Here is a 4,480-nt window from a genome sequence, read left to right on the forward strand (position 1 = left end):
GCCACCTTAGGTGTACGTGGCTGGCGCCTTAGCCGGTTGAGCTATAGGCGCCGAGCCTACTAAGTTTTTTAAAAAAGCATTAAACGCTAATCTAACAGTTTAGGGCATTCCTTTTAGATAAGAAAAGAAGCAGCTAAAATGATTTAAATAATTAACCTTATAAGATTTTGCTTTGTGGTGTGTAGGGGTGGGGCAGTGGATTTGAGACCTAAGGATGAAATAAAACATAAGGAAGACACCGGAGTGACCAGACCTGATCTATTGTTATTTAGAGAAAATTGTTAATTATGGGTCCATTTTATCACGTGTTTCTTTTAGAAATCTTAGGCTTTTCTTTCAAAGCCATGCTCATGTATAGTAGTGAAGAGTCCATTTCCCACTGAGCAGAACCTGCATCTCTCGTCTCCATTTCTGACCCATAATTTCTGTTTCTCTCTCCTTTTCTTATGCTCTCTCTTTCCTGTTTTTACTATTTTAATATCTTTGTCCTTTCTCCTCTAACACATCAGACTTACCAGTCATTCTTCTGGCCATTGTTTAGTTCCACTGAAATAACTCAGTGGTTACCATCACTGACCTAAGAAATAATAGGTCAGTGTTCTGGGGGTAAATATATTTAATTGAGTGACTTCTGTGCTCTTGATAGGAAGAAGGAAAATTTCTGGGTGATAACAGCAATTCCTGTATTGAACAATATTTTTGTTCTTTTTTGAGCTCCTAGTCATATAGGAAAGATTCTAAAGAAGGCTCCCTTGCTATGAAGGAGGATCTTTATTTTAACTCAAGGGCCTCAGGAGAAGCCCTCAGGAGAGAGGAATCAATCCTTACTAAACCCCTCTTTCTATGTAAGACTGGCTTCTCATAAGGCAGTGCTCTCCAACTTGAGTGTGGCATTAGAATCACTCGGAGGTCTACTGAAACAGAATTCTATGTCCCGTGCCTAGAGTTTATGATTCAGTAAGATGGTAAGGGACTGAGAATTTATGTTTCTAACAAGTTCTCAGGTGTTGCTGTTGCCGATGGAGGGGCCACTCTTTGAGAACCCCTGGGATAAGAACCTTAACTATCAAAAGATGTTTTACTTTTGAGCAGACAATCAGGAGCCAACACTTTGAATGTCTTGGCAGTTGGATCTCGAGTTTCTGGAACTGTGAGAAATGCAGTGCTCAGGACCAAAAGCAAACATTACTCTGATTTCAAGATCTGTGGCTCTCCTAAGGATAACCCATCTTCACTTGCTTCCCTTGGCCTACACTTTCCTAGGAAAGAATATTATTCTCAGTTGATTAAGATATTTTTGAGTAAGACATTTTTTGACAGAATAGCCAACTTCTTTTAATCTATACTATTCTAAATAAATTATTAGTGACCCTAACAATCACTTACTGAGCACCTAATATGTCCCAAGCTCATTGTATACGTTGTCACTCTGCTTCTCAGAACACTACAACACACAAAAGTGTGTTCACTGTTTCAGTTCCATTAAGGAAATTGCCAGAGCACACTTACATTTAACTTTAGTGTACATTCTATTATTCCTTTTGGCAGTAGGTCTTCCCAGTGATTAAGATGGCATAATGAATATGAAAGGGTCTACCTGGCAGGGGAATGTCTAACATCTATCCAGGACATGGGCTAATGTTTATTTTTGAGAAGTGTCCAGGGACAGACTCTATAACCTAAGGAAACTGGTTCTGCTGTTTATCAATATCTAATCAATGCTATATATTTGTTTTTATTTGTTTGTTTGTTGTTGTTGTTGTTGAGATAGAGTCTCACCATGTTGCCCTTGGCAGAGTGCCATGATGATGGTGTCACAGCTCATGGCAACCTCAAACTCTTGGGCTTAAGCGATTCTCTTGCCTCAGCCTCCCAAGTAGCTGGGACCACAGGTGCCCGCCACAATGCCTGTTTTTTTGTTGCACTTGTCATTGTTGTTTTTAGCTGGTCTGGGCTGGGTTCGAACTTGCCACCCTCGGTGTATGTGGCTGGTACCGTAGCCACCATGCTACGGGCACCAAGCCTATTTTGATTTGTTTTTTAATTGATTATTTGATTACTATATTACTTAGTAATAAATTGTTCCTTTATGTTTAGTTAAAATAATTTTTCCTTTAAATCAACTTTTTAAGTTTAGCCTTCTATGGACTTCCTCATATATTGGAATATTGTCATTATCACCCCAAGTTTTCTTTATTTACTTCATTAAAAAATATCTAGTGAGTTTTGTGCTTTTTCTTTTCCCTAGCTCTTCCATAGGTCCAGTTTATTGGAAAATATAATGGAAAGATTACTCTAGAAGTCTTGCATGGCCCTACAATATAAGCCATCTTTGTACTATATTCAGTGTGAGTCAAATCTACATTAGATTTTTTATTCAGTTTGATCTGGAATCTAAACCTATCTTCCTTTCTCGTTCCCTCCCTTCTTCTTCATCCTTTTCTCCTTTCCTTCCTCCTTCTCTCTATCTTATCTGTGTATTCTTTCTTTAAAAACCAATTACCATGTACCTGGCATTGTGAGCTTTTAAATATCAGCTATTTAATACCTACAACAGCTCCATAGGGTAGGTATTCATTCTCATTTTATTCTTTGATTTGAAGAGAAGTTAAGTAACTTGCCCAAGGTCATAGAACTAGGAAGAGAGAGAAATCAGGATTCGAACCCAGGGATATGGCTAGAAAGCTCATTCTTTAGCTACTGTGTTAAACTGTCTCTGAATCATTGCATCCTAACATTAGTTTGCTTTTTAAATTATATATGTAATCAGTTGTATAATAGAGGTTTAATACACCCATCTGTCCATATCTACAACAAATATCAATTCCTTTCATCACCAACTATGCCCAAACTGTGGTTTCTTCTCAGACTGTAGAAGTATAAACACTATTGTATTTACATATTTTGAAATTTTATTTTTCTAGTTTATAACTATTAGTCGTTACCCTTTTCATTGAAATTCTGCATGTAGCTTTTCCTAACGGGGATTTTCTGTTTCATTAAATTAATATACAGTTTCCTGGTTAGCCATTCTCCCACCAGTGGTCATTTGGATGACTTACACATTTTAACTATGAAATGCTATGTTCAGATAAATTATTTTCCCCTCAGAATTATTTTGACATGTGTTCCTATAAATCAAGGGGTATAATCATTTGTGCTGTGAATTGTCAACCATCTACAGTGACGCCAAGAGTGTTAATGACACCCAATGAAAAGCCAATTGGCAATTGCTTGATTTGTATTCTTTTAATCACTAGTGAGGTTGATCCTTTTTCAAATATTTGTCTTCTGGAGTAAATATTCTATTTATGTCCATAAAAACCATTTGTTGATTGGATCCTTTACAAATTTCCAACAGCTACTTGTACATAAAGGTTATCTCTTCCTTTTCTAGTCTGTTGTTGTACATTTGTGTATGTGTTTACTTAAAATGATTTTTTGGGCAGATGTCTAATTGTTATATAATCATCCAACTTGGAACTGGATTCTCCCAGAGCTGCACACTTCCTCAGGTCTCTCTCTGCTCCAATATTCCTTCCTCAGACAGCCTGCCTTTGATTCTCTGCCTAAAATATCCCTCTCCTCTCCTCGAATCATTCTCTATCTTCTATTTTTGTTTTGAATTTTTATCACAACACATTCCAGCTGGCATACTTTATTTATTCATTATCTCTCTCCCCCACTAGAATAAACACTTTGTGAGATTTGGATTCGAGTATTTTCACTGCCATGTCCCCTTTGCCGAGGGCATAGGAGGCACTTAGTAAATAAATATTGAGTGAATGAATCAAACTTTGCCATTGAAAATTACTGTTGTTGCTTCAGTGGACAAGAAGTGATCTTTACTCTGTAACTGAGAGTAAACATGCATCTTATCTATTCCATTTTTAGATAGATAACATGCATCTTATCTATTCAATTTTTATAGCTTATGTTAGTTAATTTACCCTTTTTCCATCTGAAATATTTTTGGGATATACATATATCTCTGACCATTTTCTAAAATTCAGCTTTTTCCCTGCTTCTTTTAAACTTGTATCAGTTTGAATCTATTTTTGTGGCTTTCTTTCTATATTCTAAATTTTGCACTGGTAGTTCTAATGGCTATTTAATTATCACATGGCTTAAAATTTCATAGGACCAAGTCCATGTAGATATTTTACATCCCAGTAGTTTTCTTGAGAATCTTACCCCTATATTCTCCACTTACTTTTTAGTTTTATTATCTCTTTGAGATATCCTATTGAGATGATTATTCGTAATGTATTAAATACATAAATCAATTTAGGAGGTCTTGTCATTTTTTTCTGTCTTAAATCTACTGATCCAGGAGAGCTATTTTTCTTTAATCTAGTTGTCTTTTATTTCTGCCATTAAAGTTTTATAATTTCATGTCATCATCCTCACTGAATATTTTTTTTTTTTTTTTTGAGACAGAGCCTCAAGCTGTCCCCCTGGGTAGAGTGCAGTGGCATTA

This window comes from Otolemur garnettii, unplaced genomic scaffold (assembly GCF_000181295.1).
Source record: "Otolemur garnettii isolate 467f Iridium unplaced genomic scaffold, OtoGar3 scaffold00115, whole genome shotgun sequence".
NCBI classification, from domain to species: domain Eukaryota; kingdom Metazoa; phylum Chordata; class Mammalia; order Primates; family Galagidae; genus Otolemur; species Otolemur garnettii.